We start from the raw sequence: 20,217 nt of genomic DNA, 5'->3' as shown, positions 1-20,217 counted from the left end.
GTCAAAAAATATTTAAGAGCAACATTGTCATGTAAATCAGTCACACAAATTGTGAGGTTGTGTGACGGTGGGTGACAGGGTATTGTCAGCAATGTACTGAAGACATGGAAATTTGAAACTTGATCTTTAGATACTGGTGGAGTTTTAACGGTAGAAATGTAACGAAATATAAAACGTCAGCACCAAATTATCTGCGGAAACTGTAAGAAATGTTACTTTTTCGCTTTTGTCTTTTTGAAAATTCCGTTCAGTTTGGCTGAAGACCAAGAACGCCGTGTATTGTAGCCGTTAAACATAATAGAAACAAAATCCTGATGATCGAGTTATTTTCTTTTACCGTAGAAATGAATGCTACTGGTGTTTTAGAGGGAATGCGAGTGATTTCATGGTATCACCTGTGTGATAAAAGAGTGGAATATGATGCGAACACTAATACAACCAGAGTGACAGGACAAAAAAGAAGGAGTGAGTATTATTTTCCTCAATATTCTAGCAATATTATGGGAGAAACCAGAAATGGTTCACACAGTGCACCCATGTGGGGAAACCGACCCGGGTCTTGGACGCGACCGCTTTAATCACGTAGGTATGTATTTCCACCGTCCTCGTTTCGTGTCAAAATGATGAAGTATTTCCCGGTCCTAATGTGAAAATTGTAGTGTATGCAACAATTGGAAGATATAGAAAATAGGCACTCATTCACTCATTCACTGTCTCACGCACGTATGCACACTCACTCAAAAATGCGAAAATATTTTGACATTTTCGTACAAATGCATCGCTGCTTTTGTCTCCACTTATTGACGCTCCTATGAGCACTGTATCATCGTATTCACGTCTTTTTCTCATCAGATTTTTCATCAAAGGTGGACACGTCAGACAAAGATGCCTAACCGTCAGAGGTTGACCCACGTGGGCGCACTCGATTCTGAGTTGCCTGGAGACTTGAGGACATTCGAGGTGCATCTTGATATGTTTACTGCAACAGTAATGAGACTGAAGGCTGTCAGCTGCTGCTGTCGCCTACTGTTGCCGAAGCCATGCTATTCCGTTCCTTAGGCACACGTGCTGGTCTTTTCGTGAAGTTCTAGGCACATTTGTCCACAGCACCAGTCGGATGCGAGGGCATGAATAGGGAATATGGGCATCAACAAGAGACTCGGACACAATCTCTATTCATGTCTTTTTACAGTACTGTTCAGTAGCATGGGTCATCCATGTGTTCAAAAGAGACGCAATTGCGAAACGTCATTGCCTGCCTTAACCGTGCAAGAAATGAAGGTCGTGGGTCGAATCTCAGATTCGAGATTGTTGTGATATTTGGTTGTCAGCAACATTTCGGTGCTCGCTGGTTTCACCAAATTTGGAAATCATGAGTTTACTTTGGTTTGCAAGCTACTTCACAGCTGTTTGTGTTGGTTTTTTTCTCTTTGAGCAGTATTGCAATGCGAATTGTCCTCTCCTGACAATGTGTGGAATGAGTGCATGCTTTAAATACTAGGCTACTCATCCGCCCGCTTAAGGCCTAAAATAGTGTTTGCAGAGAATTTCCATAACCTCTGTATGATACTGGTTAGCCCACAGTGAACATATACTTTCTCAAAATGCTTTTACGAAATATATATGTGCACAGCATTAGACACAGTTACGCCAGTTCGAACGCCAATATTGTAGACCTGTTTTTCAGTCACATCATTTATCGTTTTAAGTGTATAAATACACGTTGCTGTTATATAATGAAGTGTTTCAAAAATATTAACATACTCAGTCAATAGATATTGAAGTAAGATGCTTGAACCGCTTGAGCAATTTAATTTTTCATTGATATTAATTCATATAAAATTCATATATTCAAGACCAGAGATTCACCAGTCTCAGTTATTTGACAGATTCTGTTTTATGTAAAAGGCTCAATAGCTGAATGATTCACTAAATGACCAGCGACGACATGAGGTGTTCCCCCAAAGGATATGGATGTCCTAACGGTACAAGACAAAGCGTCGAAGGATCAGCTTTAAGGTACCTTGGTCGCGTGACTCCTCTGCCTTTGCGGAAACCCATTCGAAAGTTTCAATTTAAACGATATGCAGCCAATTTCTGTCTCCACGGCTGACAGTCCGTGTTAGTTACTTGCAACCTGGTTTGTGTGTGGTCAATACATGACTCTAAATAAATGGCGTAACGCACTTCAGTAAAGCATGAATCGTAAATGCTAAACCGAAATGTTCAGCATTTGACAGAGATTGAGCTCATGCAGACGGCTCGAGAGTCCATATAGTCAAAATGAACTGGCAAATGGCGTGCCTTCAATTGTTCTTGGAGACGACTGGGTGACATGCCTAGACCGGAGCTGGTGTCTGATGGCATGGCCCAGAGCAGCTGGCTCTGGCTGAATCAGCCTTTTTGACGGTAGGAAGGCACCTGGATGTCACATACAGTATACACCGAATCCTGATAATCCGGTCAGTGTTCCCCGGATTAGTGAGTCATTGGTAAATGAATCTTGCACACTTCCAAAACACTGTTATAGTCATAGTTTCCCTGTTTATCCAAAGTAGTACAGCTGTACCCGGGTTCGTTTACATCAACAATGAACGTGTGCGACGGGTTATACTCCTCACAAAATTCAGATTTTTCAGTTGTAGGCAAGAGAGCTGCCCATTTAGATTAATGGGAAACTCTCGATGGTTGAAGATACATCTTTGTTCACCAAGTACGAAAGGCGAGATCAAGTCTGTGGCATTCAGGAATGATATGAGTACACAATATACAGCCGTAATACAACGATGGGATTATGGATTATTAAATGTTAAATGTGTCCGTGTCTTCAACCCGATGGAAACTCATTGTGCAGAGTTGTGTCCCTGACAATCCCAGGATCCCTTGTCCATGGTCTGAATCCAAGGTATTGCTATTCTATTCACATTTACACTCACAAACACACACACGCACGTACACACGCACGCACGTACATCTCTTTATGAATGTAATAATCTTAAAAAGCGACGTAAGGAGTAATTCTTTTCACTTCAATCCAGTTCAACTGAATCTTTAACGGTCAATGACATACTTTAACCATTTCTTCCCAAACAGTGTAAAAACAGGACGACATTGAACAGAAAAAACATGGATTTCACTGGCGTGGTTATAATGCCAGGTGACTACTGTTAAGGATTTAAACCCCTTTAGGAAAAGCTAAAGCATGCAATCTTGGCGCTGTATTCAAGTGTTGATTTGTGTTGCCCTTGAGCCATAGTTGAGCAGGGATCTAGCAAGGCAATTTACCTGAACGATCACTTTGTGTGAGAAGATTTCACTTCTGTTGATTACTGGATTTCCTTCCTGTGTAGCACCACTGGACCGCAGCTGTTGCATTGAAGAAGTGGAAGATTGTTATTTGCATTGATAACGGGTAGCTTTCATGAGTTGTTGAGTTATGGCTGCCGTAGCGACCGAAGAGGTGGCAGTTTGATTTGCAGGGTTATGTTTTGTTGTTGTCGCAGAATCTGCTGAATTTGTTCAATTTCAGGATTTGGTCTGATGAATCATTTCAATTTTCAGTATATCCACTCAAACTCCAAAGTAGTAGATATCTCTAAGTGGACAATGTCTTTCATTCTGACATTTAGTGAATGAGTGGGCATGGTTCTTGCATCCGCCTTCAGCAATATTCCAGCAATATTCCAGCGTCACATTAAGCAATCACGCCTGAAGGCCTGAAATAGTGTTGGAAGCGGTGTTTAACTTTACCCACTAATATAGTGAATGTGGAGGTTATGTACCCTGAAGATGGATGGTCTTGAGGCAGGGACATTGACGACTTTTATAACTACTTTACCGTTGTCGGTGACGTCAACGCTGGTGAAACAATCGCCCATGCCCCGGAAACAATCAGCACTGGCCTCCAAGAGATTCCAGGACACTAAGAGATGAAACAATAGCCCTTAAGACTAGTTTCCATTCATTGATACATGACGTATGTATTCTCACGAATGCTCTTTTTAACACCAATATATTTCTATCAAGATGTTGTAGCCTTGCAGGAAAGGTTAACTGATTGGTAATAATGACAGATCAGGGTTAATATGTGACTTGATCATGTTCCAGTGCTAAGTGGTTCGGGAGATACCGTTTCCAGGGACTATGCAAAGTGTAACTGATGTGCAAATTACCATATTATGGCGAATTTGATGAGGTATTCGTGAAAGTGGGAATTTTGGAACTGGAATCCCTAATATAATTTCTTTTCTGATATTTTGCATACAAGTCCATCTCTTGATGTAATGTACATGTTCCAGTCAACTGATGTCATGTACATGTTCCAGTCAATTGATGTCATGTACATATTCCAGTCAACTGATGTCATGTACATATTCCAGTCAACTGATGTCATGTACATGTACATGTACATGTTCCAATCAACTGATGTCATGTACAATTATGCCTCACCTAATATCAGGCAAAATTGCAATAAAAAGGACCCATTCTCCTGATATCATGTTCAGTATTTAGTATTTTAATATCATGTTCAGTGTTGCGTCACCTGATATGATGTACGATACCCTGTCTCCTGATATAATGTTCAATATCCCGTTTCCTAATATCTCATGCAATTGCTTGTCTTCAAATATTATGGGCAATGTCCCGTCTCTCAATATCCTGTGTATGTTCATTGTCCAGCCTTTTGATATGATGGACAATTTCCTGTCTCCTGATATCATGTGCAATATCCCATTTGCTGATATCACATATAATATCTTGTCCCCTGATATAATGTACGGTATCCCATCTCCTGATACCATGTACAGTGTCCCGTCTTCTGATACCATGTACAATGTACCGTCTTCTGTTATATCAATTAATTAATTCCTTTTAAGACATGGATAAGAATAAACATCCTTGAACAACTACATGCATACTGCAGTAAACATCGAATTAACCTTGCTTGCAGTTAGGTCCTAAAATTGCGTGTCCTTTTATATCGTTTTCATTTTACATTAATTTCCAAATCATATTATCATCTATAAACAGAACTGTCCAATATAAGGTACCCAGAAGTCTCCTTTTCAACAGTCATTCAACAGTGTTATATAGTTTCAAGGCGGCGTGGGCCAGGCAAAGGCCCATTGCGCTTACCACATTGACAATATAAATCACAGATTAATTCAGCGCCCAAATGGAATCGTTTAGATGAAAAAAGAAACGGCAGCACTATTATATTTGTTTGTATAGACGTATACATATAAATCGAATAACCCCGAGCTCTGCTTCTTGTTACGTGGGCTGCCCCGGTTCAGTATGAGGAGTTATGTTCCTTAGACACATCGACAATCATTAACCCTGTTGGTGCTGGCTTCAGGTTTACCAGCATCAAGTTGTGGAACAGGTCTAGAGTCAGCGTCAGATATGGGTTGCCTCTCTTGCAAATTATCTCAAAATATAATGAAACTTTGTTCTAAAGTTCTAAAAATCATCCCACAACTCACTTAGTGCTACATTTCATTCACAACAGAGGTCCCATGCATAACACAACGGAGCTATATTTTCACATTCAGGTAAAGTAATGTTCTCCATATTTCATTTCTAAACTGAAACAAATTCATGACCTTCAAAGTGCAACAATTTGACGGTTCAGAAGCTTTTAGGTCTTGAAGTAATATACTGAAGATCCAAGACTTGGCCCTCCAGAAACCCGTGCTTGTGGTAACATGTAACTAACGGGATCGGGTGGTCAGGATCACTGGCTTGACTGGCGCATGTCATTGTATCCCAAATGCGTAGATTGACGCTCATGTTGTTGATCACTGGATCGTCTTGTCCAGTCTCGATTATAAACAGACCACCGCCATATAAGGATATTGCTGCGTGCGGCGTCAAACAATAGACAAACGAAATATGTAATATATTGTCTTTTCGTGTAGTGTTTTGAGGGGCATCATTTTTCACAGTGCTGGTATCTCGTGTACCATACAAAGAAGAACCTACATCTGGATACATCTAGATTCTTGATACCTAGAGGCATCTCAGATTCCCGTTGACCCTTCATATATAACCCAAAACTGTGTTCCACAGGAGATATCGCTTGTGTGAGATTGGACGATATCTCCTAGGAGATATCACTTTTTTGCACAATGCCCTGAAATGCTTATACGTCATGAACTTGAAGACATCACAATGCTATGACATCACTGCACTGTAAATCTAGTGCCACTGTTGTCTTCAGAGATGCTCATTTCATTGTACCTTTTGAGTCACATTGTACCTTTTAAGCCTTATGCTATCTTTTGTTTTTTTAGCCATATGGAGCCTGTTTGGGGAGACACTAGATATCGATCATTCTCTTGAGATGATGTCTTAACTTTACATGCTTCTTGAATTTGGCGTTGGCACAGATAATGGAAATTCTCGGAACCATGGTTTAGCTGTTAGGCTGCATAAAAGATTAAATGTTTCTCGGGCTCACTTTTTTTCAAAAGTGACGAGCGCGGTAGGACTTTTTAAAAACGTTTTGATAGAACAAAAGTGACAAGGGAGGAGCACAACAAGTGACATTTATAGGTCTTTTCTCTAAGAAATAGAACTTGGAAAGTTTAGCACGTGTTTATGAGTTGTAGATTCAGTCACACTCGTTCTTACAGACATGTAGTGGACATTCCTATAGTGGACAAAATGGATGGTCGGGACGCGGTCAAATCACAATTATTTTTTTCAAATGGCAATAAAAGAATCTTACGCACACAAATAAAAGTGACGCGCCAAAGCCCGAGAAACGTTTCAATTTTTCTGTTTAGCCTCATGTAAATGATACTATCAGTGGATTGTCCTAACGATCAATATCCCTAGTGGAATATCGTATAAAATTGATGCTAAAGCCAAGAAGCCATTCATCAATACATCCTCTTGATATGGTCACACTGTTGAAATTGCTTTAGTCGTTGATATTTTGATAAATTGCAAACAGTTTATCTAAATAAAACCGATCAGAAAAGGTATACACATACGCACGCACGCACGCACGCACGCACGCACGCACGCACGCACGCACGCACGCACGCACGCACGCACGCACGCACGCACGCACGCACGCACGCACGCACGCACGCACGCACGCACGCACGCACGCACGCACGCACGCACGCACGCACGCACATCTCTTCTTAATGTCATTTTATGTCTATGTACACAGAAGAAAAACATATTTGGCTGACATTTACCTAAGTGTTTCGATAATGAAACGCTTTACTTTTACCTGGGAAAAGCGAGTGACATATCAGTGGATTTTCCTTTTCTCATGTTATGAAGTGGGTATTTGTGAATGTTTGTAGGTGAGTGTTCAGGCTTTACGATATGTATATATAAGCACATTTTACCCACTGTATATATCTGTATTTGTGATTTGTACTTTGCTTTTGAAAAAAACTAATTCTATATATTTTATTGTTTGCAGCAAGGCACTAGTTCGGATACAGTTCTGCTCAAAAGGTCTTTGAGACAAGCTTACGAGGACCAACTTGCTATGTTACAAGAAGCTGAGGAAAACCTTACCCAACAAATAGCGGCGCTGCAGCACCAGAGACAGGAGATCACACAAAGAAAGAGGAGCCACTATATGTGTCTGGTCAACCTCATCACATGTTACAGGAAACGGAAGTGAACATACCGGAAGTGACTTCACGGAAGTGGAAATGATGTCGCTTGTGACATAACCAATTCTGCCCAATTGTTACATGTGTTTGTAGGAGAGAAGTGCCTGGCGTTCCAGATTCTAAGAAAAGCCACAGTAGAGATCGAAAGAAATTAAATCATAATTCTGGTCAGGGATCATTAAAACAAAGAGGAGTGCTAGATGTTGTTCAACCTTTCTACCATCAAAGTTCTACCAATAACATCGTTCTGGTTTGAACATTCAAGAAATTCATTCTCACTGTTCAACGCGTTTTCACTGTATCAAAGACAATGTAAAGATTGAACAAATAAATTGTATTTATTGTTCACATTTTCCCTTGTATATTATGTGGACCCGCTGCTAAAACACATCATCAATCAGATAGTTAAAGTCACAATGCCGTCCCCCAAGTGTCATCGAGGCGGAGGTTGATGACGTCAGTAACACGTGACCACAGACCAATAGCATTGTCGCTGTCTCTTTCTTGGTTGGGGGACTAGGCTCGTCTGTGTGTTTCGGAATGGCGTTTCCTCAATGCGTAGTAAAAATCGAAGAAGGTTACTCGGTAGACGAACTGGGTTTTGTCTGTTCTCCGTCTCTGGAACCTGAAACATGGATTTAAAACACATAATGGAATTGAACAGAATTAAATGTCGACTTTGGATGAAAATGCAAGGTTGATACGGTGAAACATTATTTCTTACGAACTGTAACAAGATGGTCCTTCAAACGTTAAACATCCAGCACAAGTTTTGAAACACTTCTTGTTTCGAACTACGAATGAGTCGATATTGTTCATAACCTTCGTTTAGCAAGGTCCGGTGTATATGATAAGGCGGTGGGGGTAGCCTAGTGGGTAAAGCGTTTGCACATCACGCCGGAGGCACGGGTTCAAATTCCCCGCATGGGAATATGTGAAGCAAATCTCCGATGAAGCCCATTTCTGGTGTCCCCCGACATGATGTTGCTGGAATGTTGCTAAAAGAGGCGTAAAACCCAACTCATTCACTCACTCACTCTCCGTATTCGAAGGGAACGACATTGTGAAATCAGTCTAAATCATGATTACTTGTAATCGTATTTTTATTCAAATGTGTCTGTTTGACATTTGTAGTATTCATTTTAACTGGAGTAAGGGTAGAATCCCTTGCGGTTTGTTAAATGTTTGAAAGAGTGAGCAAGTTGGCTTTGTCGCCTCTTTTCACGTTTTATTACTGTGATTCAGTATAGAAGTGAACGCCGAAATAATTAAAACCGATGAAACCGACCGAGGCTGGTGCACCGAACTAACAAAACATGATCGTGACAATTGGGATTCAAACCCAGAATGATAAATGTCTGGCATGACGAACTGCAAAGCCTTGGTCGACTGGTCCATCCGTCCTTCAAAGGGTATGAATATAAGGGTAAACTAATATAAAAACATAACAGAGTAATACGAAAAAACGCCCCAACCAAACAAATAAAAATATCATTCATTATCTGACGTTGTACATGCATTTATACGCAATGCTGAAAATATAATGGTCGTATTTGCGTCATAAGAAACCACAAAGAGCAATAATACATACATTTATAAACCGGATTCTGTATGAGCAAAGTGAGCAAAATGTTCGTCACCATGCAGGTCCGGGTTCAATTCCCCATAAAGTCACAGTGTGTGAAGCCCATTTCTGGTGTTCTCCGCTGTGATATTGCTGGAATATTGCTAAAAGCGGACTAAAACTAAACTCACTCACTCAATAAAACGAAACAAACGTAATCAACAATACACCATTGTTTGGTTTGGTTGATGTGATTAACGAGGCGTGGACACTGCTAGGTGTCATTGGGTGTGACGTCATAAAGAGCCGGCCATTCCTCGAATGGGATAGGAGTGGTATGTTCAGGGTACACATTACTAGGTTTGCGCTTCCAGAAGAAAGGCTTTACTGATCAAAGATGTCTGGTTTGAATAGGTTTGGCTCTGCAAGTCAACTACTGGGTAGAAAATGTTGCCATTTCCTTTTTGACAAATCACATATCCGGTCTAGTAACTAGCAACTGTATCAATGATCCATTTATTACTGAGTGAGTGAGTGCGTCAGCCAGTCAGTCAGTTTAGTTTTACGCAGCACTCAGCAATATTCCAGCTATATGGCGGCAGTCTGTAAATAACCTAGTCTGGACCAGACAACCCAGTGATCAACAGCATGAGCATCGAATTGAGTAATGCGGAACCGACGACATGAGTCAACCAAGTCGGCGAACCTGACCACCCGATCCCATTAGTCGCCTCTTACGACAAGCATAATGACCTTTTATGGCAAGCATGGGTTGCTGAAGACCCCGGGACCTTCACGGGTCGATACATTTGTTAAAATGAGTAAGAGCTTACTTTTACTTTACGCAATATTCTAGCACAATCACACGATGGAGGACACGACTAAAAGGCTTCACACATTGTGCAAATGTGAGGAATATAACCCGGGTTTGAACTTGACGAGCGAACGACTTTACCGCTTGGCCCCCATTTTTTTAAATGTAAACAAAGCTTCATTGAGTTCACAGTATTTGTAGCAGATAGCACTCTAGAATACCAAAACACAAGACACAAAACCGTGTTGTACACTTTCACTGTATCGCAAACCTACATTCTTTTAGATTTGTTTGACCACGTGTGATGAACGTTGCACTAGTACTGACAGGAAAATTTGCTTTTCAAATTTTATTTGGTAAAACTTTTATGTTGTTTCTAGTTTGAAGTCTGTGACCGATCTCGAAATAACAGAAATGATTTCAGGACCTCAGTAATGAGGAAGTTTTCATAAATCACTCTATAGAATAAACATATTCATAATTAACGTAACACACCGCATGGCAGAATTTCTGCAACGCTACAAACAAACAAGATATACGGATACGGATGTGGGACACGTGGCAATAGTACAATTACATCGTCTTGTGAATGAAAGTGGAACACAATTTGTATGTTGAAAACGAATTTAGAAATGTATGTTTGACAATCGGTGAAAGAATGTTAGGATTTTATGGACCTTCTAACAAATAGTTGGACGATTGACGATCGAAAAGGGGAGAGAACTCGCACGGGTCTCACGAATTGAGTTGGCAACAGATGTGGGATACAGGGAATACCGGACGTCAGATGTACAAACTTAGAGAATCATTGAAAGCTGGTCATAAAATCCGTCGTCGTAAAAGGCGTGATGAGGTTATTCTTTCACGACTTAGACTTGGACACTGTGTGCTCAATGCTTACAGGAGTAATATAGACAAGGCGGTTTCTTCTAAATATTTCCATTGCAATTTGGAGACGCCAGAAAATATCGAACATTTTCTAATTACATGCCCCGGGCACTGTAACATGCGACACAATCTCAGAAATGCTTTGCTTGAGGTTGATGATGTATTTTCATTAGAGGCGGTTTTGGGCCCCAATATTATGTATGGGTCTGTGCAACGGGCAGTTTTAGATTTTGTCTCGTCTTCTGGAAAATATGATATTATCTAGACAGGCACTCGAACGGCTTTGATGTAAGTCTATGGTTTTTAAAACATTTTAACACTCTGTCATATGAACCTACTGCTTTGTTAATGAACAAGTATCTGGTCTTTCAGAAATGAAAGTGGTTACTTAAGGTTTTTAGTCCGTAAAACTCAGCAGAGGTTATTCGATATGCTTATTTTCCTATCTAAAGTAATATTGATACTGTTGCCGTCTCTTTTATTTTAATTAAACGATGTAGTTGCATACGGTTGTTATTTAAATGAAGTCAATGTGCTGGGCGCAAATAGGCTTTTTACCGGCCCAAGTCGCCCTAAAACACTAAAACAAACCACCCATCCATGAATTTTCCCTTTGGAGATTTTTCACCCACGTCGAAAAATTCGAAACAGCGTTGGAAATTCACATTTTCTAACTGATACATATAGTGAATGAAAGTGCAAGATCTGACAAAACAATAAACACAAAATGTCTTTCAAATGTTGAACTAGTATACTTGGTGGTTCATGGACGAAAACTAATACAAGAAATACAAGGCTATAAAGGTAATGTCATCATCTGAAAATAATCAGAATATCAAAGCCAGGTTAATTATAATTCTCAGTTTAATTATCATACGTGATTTCATTAGATTTGAATGTTGCATACACATGTGATATTTGAAATTATACTTTGACCTTCAAATTCTAATATTTTAATTTGTCGAACTCCATTCGGACAAAGATCATCTCACAACCGTTCAGTAGCGCCTGGAAGAGGAAGATTTTAGAAGAGCTTCCTTCAACATAAATCTTTTTATGCTGTTAAACTCTGCAAATCGGCAATATTCCGGGATATGACGACTGTTTCAAAATAGTCGAATATGGACAAGACAATCCAGTGGTTAATATCATGAACACGAATTTAAGAAGCTGCGATACGACGACATTTGCCAAGCTCGTTCACTCGCCTCCTTCAACAAGGCCAAAGCTGACCCGACTCTTCGCGGGCTCTCAAAACCTTTATCTCATAGTTTCGAGATGAATGCTTTGGGATTGACGTCACCATCAAAACGTTTCCAGACTGAACAACGTGGTCTAAACTCATCAACATCAAATAAACGTTTAACCTTGTTTCACTTTAACCATGGGTGGATGCTTTCCTTTTTCCCCATGTGACTTTCCCCCGAGTGAGTGAGTCAGTGAATGAGTGTGGGTTTCCCCCGCCTTTAATAATATTAATATTCCTGTGAAATAATACACCAGAAATGGACGTCACACACTGTACCCATGCGGAAAGTCCATTTCAGGATTTTGAATATCACAGTCAGAACATTAACTGAAACCCTCCAAAGTAAAATATGAAAGGAACTCAGCATGAATGAATACATTATGAATGATCGATCCTGGGCCTGCCAAACCAGTGATTGATATCACAAGCAGCAGTCCAGAGGGGTTGACTTGCCGGTCAGAAAAGCTGACCACCCGATCCAAGTAAGGGTCAAGTAAAGGTCGCTAGGAATCAATTCAGTTCCTGCGAATCAGTCGTCATGAGAATATGCAGGAATGGTGACATAATGTATTTATTTTCATCATTTCCTCATCCTAGCAGTCTACAGTTGCCATTTGTATTGCTTAAAATAAATACAATACCATTTTCCTCCTATTTTTCTTTTCTTTTATAGAGCACGCGTGTCTTGTCACTGGTCAACGTGCGTCATTTGGCCTATTAGATCAAAGAGAAGCCTGCTAATGTTGCTGTTCCGACACATAGGATGTGTGTTAATTAATGAACACCCCCTTCAGACTTCTCCAGCTGTGGCCTAAGCTGTGTTAATATATACTGACGACAAAAGTAAGTGATCAAATCACAGTAAGGTGTTGGAATTAATTTCGGTGGCGTAGATCGATGTCTGTAGCGGTCATCTTGATGGGCGACACACGCACGGTGCTTTAACAGGACGGTTGATTACCGTGGGTTGCCCTCGGTGTTGTCAGTCGTTCCTTGAAGCGGCTGCATTGATGACTGCGAGTTAGCTGCCAGGTGTGCTTCTCTTGTGGGAACGTGTGTCACGTGCTGTTCATGCATGATGTAAAATGTCACCGTTGTGTTTAGGCGCAGCGCAACTGTTTAGTACATGAACACCACAAACGACACTCAAAGCTTGTTGTTAGTGGAGATTAACGAGATCAGGTGGCTGACATGGCCCGTGCACAATCGACGCTCATAGCCTAGATTATCACTGGATTGTCTGATCCGGACCTGTATCTTTGCAGACCAGCATTATATGAATAGTTGGGAAACTGGTGAACACAGAACTAAAACACTTTTGAAATGCAAGCAAAATCAAAATTCAATATTGAAGCAATATCGCAATTCTGGAACACCAGTCGAGATTGTAGGAGAATCGAATCCTGGTCTTCAGCGTGACGAGCGGACGCTTTAACCCAATAATCTATTCCACTAGGCCATGCCATCTACTTCTTGGACTGAGTTGCGTTCTTTGGGCGTACAGGACCACCAACACTGTGGGTTTCATTGTACCAGATTCGAACTTATTATGAGTCCCTTTTTGTCATTAACATACCTATGTTCATAGTAATCATCGAATTCCAACATCACTTTGGGGTCTCCCCCGACAACAGTTCAGAGCGGCAGTAAGCCTATTAGTTTCCGTTCACAACATTCATTGACTGAAGACTATTTGGCATTAATGTATATGACCTAGAATCTTAGAGAAGAAACGAAGAAACGCATGCACTCTATAGCAAATCCATCAAACTGGGATTTGATGGTCTACTTGGTCTATATTGTTCTAAAGTCGGTCCCTCACTCGTTCACTACAGTTAATACATTTTAAGATTCTGCGTGATTGTTGCTCCTTTGCCAGGAATATGCACTCGAGGTGAACCTCACTGCTCACTCAATCACGCCAAGGAAATCCCGAGACTAAGTGTAAGGCGGTCAAAGAAGACAGTGCTATAATGCTGACTTAACCAGACCGGTAGCTTGACGTCCTTGGAGATCAAGCATTGACGTATCGAAGACATACTCGAAACGAGCATGACAACAGCTTAACAATGCCTCTACGAGAGAAGTCATTGATCATGAACATCCTTCAACAGAAATGTCCAAATCTATTGTGATCTGGGCTGTTTTGTTCCAACGTCCATGCTGCCATTTCATACACAAATATATCTCAGAATAAGGCATGAGTGTTGTTTTATGCCACAGTCAGGCCTCCCCGCTTTACAACTGAGAGCCATGTCCTGGATTAAGCCGTTCAACGTTTGTGAGGAAGGGATACCCTGAAACCCACCCAACCCTCAAATCCTACCCTAACCTTCAGACCCCAACCAAAACCCCAACCCTCAAACCTCTCATTAAACAGTGAGGTAATGAAAGAAATACGTGGAAGCGAGCATTATCAAGCTAATTTTCACTGTAAATGACTGCATAATTGTCAGTACGGTTTTGAACTACATGCATTATTGTAGACAACGATACTGAGTTAAAATAAAATGAAGGCTACCTCATGCCGCATTCAGCAATAAGTCCCACGTAAAGTCAGGCGCCTCATCTCCAGCCCGACATGATCTTTAGTTCAGACAAAGACCCGAAACTAAACCTTTGGACAGATACAGTACCCCAATCACCCACCCACCCACCTAATTTTTTAAAAGAACAAATTAGTATTCAGGCCAGACGAAGTTCAACGGTGCAACAGGTAGAACCTGCAACCGGTTCCTATATACAGACCAATACCTAATCATAAATCCAGTCCACACACTGTACCCTCAACTTGACCGGAAAGACCAGACAGTTATCATCGTGGTCTATAAGCCTTAACAATATGCTGATGGAATCTGGTGCAGCGAAGTGTTGGTTAGTGTCATGCCCGAGGGCACTGGTCAGTCCATGTTTCGTCATATCGCCAGTGCACTAAGTACCATAGCAGGAATGACCATCAAGAATCTTGTTGTCGGGTGATGAAGTTACAGAACAATTTGGGACGTGTTAATGTCTGTGTGCAAGTGGTGATTAGCTAACTCACATGTGAAAGGGAGAGGAAGTCTTGATGATGATATGTTCTTAGCGCCACAGTCACCAAGTCTGGACCAGACAGTTGACTGATCAACGTCGTGAGCATCAATCGACGCAGCGAGGGTACGATATCATGAACCAACCAAGTCAACAAGCATGACCACATGATCCCTTTAGTCGCCTCTTACGACAAGCATGTTTAGTCGAAGACCATTTCGAATCCATGTCTTCTCAGGTCGAGAGTTATGGAGCGGAGGCATGGCTTGGAGTATGAATGTGAATGAGAATATGAATGTGTAGGAATGTGAGTATGAGTCTGGATGTGGTTATGAGCGAGTGAGTTAAAAGTTATCGTCACATCGGCAATATTTCAGCCATAGTGTCACGGGATATGATTATGAGTGTGCATGGATGTGATTATGAGTTTATGTGTATAAATATATATCAGTATGCGATTCTCAGTTCTTAAACTGAGACTGTTTCAAGCACAAATATTGTGTTTTTTTTTACAAACACGCACTTCCGCGTTCAATGAAATATTTACCACCATTATCTTTTGACTACCATTACCTTTTGATTTTCACCGTGTCCGCCCACAGCAGTAGATAGCGTCAGTAAAATACCGTTTTCCGCGAAGGAATTACACATGCCCGCGCCATCGCAGCATGCATCTTGAGCTGTTATCCAGAAATGGGCATTGTAAAAATATTTATAAACTGAAACCTAATATAAATAGTTCTTAGATGCTTAGGTAGGTACTATCTTCATCTTTGAGAATTCCTTAATATCCCAGGCAACAGAAGCCACAGGAGAATATCCCTTTATAGACAGGACAAAATAAGTTACGAAGATTGGTACTTTTATGATTGAAATTTCATCAGTGTATCCATGAATAAATAAATCATAATTCAAAATTTACATATATCCCTAACTATTTTTGTCCAGTATAGGTGTAACGGCTATCTTGGTAAATAAAACGTTAAAACCCTGAAAGTATCTCAATGACACACAACTCATAAAATTCTAAATTGAAATGTAAACTGAATGGATGTAAACTGACCTTCATATCCTGGCAATCAGTATAACCAAAGTTTATTGTATGTCTACTGCTCAAGGAGTAGCGGAAATGCTTAACACGTGTCGTCAATAAAGAATTCTTAGAATTTACTTCAATATTTATGTGCGTTTGCTAGTAGCTCTTAACTCGGTGCGCCTTGAGGCAGCTGAATAATCTCAAGGGAGTTGACAATACGACGTTCTGTTGAGACTGACATCCAATGATCAAGGGAAATAAATACCAGCGCACAGAGCACGCCCTAGCTGCATGACTATGTGCGCTATGTAAATATCATTTAACATTAAATTATCATTAACATATAATATATAAAGTTATAACAGATTTAAAAAGCGACGCGTGCACTAGTGAGAAATTGGAGTCATTGTTAAACGAAGGATTACGACACATCTTACTCTTTCTGTAACCAGGTACAGTCGATAATTTGTGCTTTGATTGATTATCAGTGTATAACGAGACGAAGAGACGGATGCTTGATTGACCAATCAAATCACTGAATCACTTGCACTGTACATTTAGTAAGTAACATGCTATCACATGACTGACACATTTCTTTACCTGGCAAGTATCTACAGCTGCCAAGTGGGCCTTCTCGGCGATTGTATACACTAACTCTTATAGACCGAGTGCTGATTTATTTGCACAATGCATGCGAAGACATTCGTGAATACGTCGAGAAAGCGATTTGGCGATGTGCTTATTATCTGAGGATTAATGCGTCTGACTATTAAAGAGTTTTGGCAAGAAAATCGGTGAAATCGTACGCTACTCACAGAGCAGACAATTTGTAGACAATCACAGATTGTGAAACACGTCCCTTGGAAATACTTTCTCTTAACCGCAATGTTGGCGTGCTTGTTCTAAAATGATCGGGTAAAAGAAGTTTTAAGTCAAGACGCGTTTGCAGTCATTGAACACTCGCTCAACTGGACTTGAAGAATGTTCCCTTTGAACATCAGTAATTTGATATGCATCTATCGAATAATAGAACAAATCACCACCCTATAAAATATGTATTTGAAGAAACAGCTGTAAACTTACAAATACAAATACTACGAAACAGTCCCGAGTAAACTTCAAAAAATGGTCCAGAACACATCTGTGATGTTTAGATAAAATACATCACCGTTGGACAACTGTTAAAACATAAGCAATTAAAACGTGTGTAAATTTATGTATTCTCCAGAAGTGTATTTGTGCATGTGAATTCTACAAAATGGCAGATAAATGTTTGGGAAATGATTGGAAGCATGGTGGGGTGGCCTGGTGGTTAATGTGTTGCTCGTCACACTGAAACCAGCGTGTGGTTCAATATGTTAACAATATGTGAAGGTCATTGTGTTCCCCACTGTGGCATTGCTATATAATGTTAAACGCGGCGTAAAAGCATACTGACTCATTCTGATATCGTAATTATACTATCCCCATAAAAAGGAAACACACGGGCGATTTGTAGGTTTTAAACATCTGTTAATTACCTTTTCCGTTCAAACAATCGTCAAAATATTAAACAAATGTGTTCATAACTTGATTTTCAACCATTGCACGAGTACAAAATCGGTTTTACCTGAAAATGCTGATTCTGGTAAGATTCTTCATAAAGGATTGGAAAGGCATCGCCACAACGCACCAGAAATCACCTCTCAGTTGAGATTGTGCAGTAAAGGGCATTCATTGCCTGGCAATAAAAATCTGATTACTTTCACAAATTGGCATTCATTTTGAAGGAGTTTCAAGGTCAAATCACTACGTCACGTCTTGGCTCTGCGACACGGAACATCGCCATTGAAAGAATGCATGCTGGAGATTATGTAACTTCTGGTGCCAGGCGTCTGAATGTTAGTCTGAGCATGATATCATTGCTTGCAGCTCGTTGCAACCCAAGATATAACAAATGATCGTCCCCGTACAGACAGGCCTGGAGTTACCACTGCAGCCCGAGATCGGTACATCCGGGTACTACAGTTGCGTGATCGTACTGCAACGAGTGAGAGTACAGCATCCTAGGTGCCTGGACTTCAGAGGATGTCCAGTTCAACTGTGCGGAACGGTCAAAAAGATTAGTCTGAGAGCCAGGAATCCCGGCGTCGGGGTCATGCCATGGCGTCACCATCGCGCTCAACGTCTCCATTATCTAAAAGTATCAACTTGGTTGGACAGACATTACCGTCTTCTAAACAGATGTGAAAGATTCATGCGCTAAAGTCTGAGAGTGAACGAGCGATTCATGCGCTAAAGTCTGAGTGTGAACGAGCGATTCGTGCACTAAAGTCTGAGAGTGAACGAGCGATTCATGCGCTAAAGTCTGAGTGTGAACGAGCGATTCGTGCACTAAAGTCTGAGTGTGAACGAGCGATTCATGCGCTAAAGTCTGAGTGTGAACGAGCGATTCGTGCGCTAAAGTCTGAGAGTGAACGAGCGATTCATGCGCTAAAGTCTGAGTGTGAACGAGCGATTCGTGCGCTAAAGTCTGAGTGTGAACGAGCGATTCATGCGCTAAAGTCTGAGTGTGAACGAGCGATTCATGCGCTAAAGTCTGAGTGTGAACGAGCGATTCATGCGCTAAAGTCTGAGAGTGAACGAGCGATTCATGCGCTAAAGTCTGAGTGTGAACGAGCGATTCGTGCGCTAAAGTCTGAGTGTGAACGAGCGATTCGTGCGCTAAAGTCTGAGTGTGAACGAGCGATTCATGCGCTAAAGTCTGAGAGTGAACGAGCGATTCATGCGCTAAAGTCTGAGTGTGAACGAGCGATTCATGCGCTAAAGTCTGAGAGTGAACGAGTGATTCATGCGCTAAAGTCTGAGAGTGAACGAGCGATTCATGCGCTAAAGTCTGAGAGTGAACGAGCGATTCGTGCGCTAAAGTCTGAGAGTGAACGAGCGATTCATGCGCTAAAGTCTGAGAGTGAACGAGCGATTCGTGCGCTAAAGTCTGAGAGTGAACGAGCGATTCGTGCGCTAAAGTCTGAGAGTGAACGAGCGATTCATGCGCTAAAGTCTGAGAGTGAACGAGCGATTCATGCGCTAAAGTCTGAGTGTGAACGAGCGATTCATGCGCTAAAGTCTGAGAGTGAACGAGCGATTCATGCGCTAAAGTCTGAGAGTGAACGAGCGATTCATGCACTAAAGTCTGAGTGTGAACGAGCGATTCATGCACTAAAGTCTGAGTGTGAACGAGCGATTCATGCGCTAAAGTCTGAGTGTGAACGAGCGATTCATGCGCTAAAGTCTGAGTGTGAACGAGTTATACATGCTTGAAAATACATTTTTTCAACAGATATCTTGTTTTTGCGTGTGTTTTTTTTCTTTTTTGTTTTGATAGTATATATTGGAGTAGTGGTGATTGGTTAGAGATGTTAAAGTGGTTCGTTGTTTGACTGATGTTTAACGAGTGGCTGGAACTGAATACGCTTGTCATTGCTTGACTGCGGTACTGGATGGTTCGAACTGTATACGTTGTCAATTGTGTGATCTGGACACAGGTTTATAGATTGATTAGAACCGTGTACGTTGTCCATTGTTTGACTATGGCACTGTTTATGTATTGGTTCGATCAGTGGTTCCGATAGTGGCTTGCATGTTGGTCGTAGCAGCTTGTCCAAGATTGGTTTCAGCTGTAGTTCATGGTTAGACGGAACCACTTGTTATTACGCTGGCTTGGACAATGGTTCCAGACGTTTCTTATAGTGGCCGTGCCAATAGGGATGATTTGTTTGATCAGTGGTTTTATTTGGCAGTGGTTCATACACTGTGTCGAGCAAAGGCTCCCAGAATGGATGTGGGAGTATATGATAAATCGGCTATCGCGGTGCTCCAATGTGTCTACCATGTGATTCTGAAATTCAAGTGAATGTGCGGTTGTATTTCAGGAATGGTGATCAAATTTCTAGCTGAAGATTTCGTATTATCAGTAGCATTCAAATGAAATAAAAACAATCAGACATTTAT

The 20,217-nt window shown here is 41.0% G+C and overlaps 1 long non-coding RNA gene across 1 annotated transcript in view; it reads right to left on the bottom strand.

Annotated features, from left to right (window-relative positions):
- Positions 1 to 7,965: 7,965 nt before the first annotated feature.
- Positions 7,966 to 20,217, bottom strand: part of LOC137268296 (uncharacterized) — a 53,700-nt gene continuing 41,448 nt past the window's right edge. The window contains exon 2 of the long non-coding RNA XR_010955025.1: positions 7,966 to 8,271. This is a non-coding gene — a long non-coding RNA (uncharacterized lncRNA). The remainder of the gene's footprint in view (positions 8,272 to 20,217) is intronic.

Source organism: Haliotis asinina, chromosome 16, assembly GCF_037392515.1.
Source record: "Haliotis asinina isolate JCU_RB_2024 chromosome 16, JCU_Hal_asi_v2, whole genome shotgun sequence".
In the NCBI taxonomy this organism is placed as follows: Eukaryota; Metazoa; Mollusca; class Gastropoda; order Lepetellida; family Haliotidae; genus Haliotis; species Haliotis asinina.
Note: the sequence above shows the minus strand (reverse complement) of the source record. Positions and strands in the feature narration are given on the sequence as shown.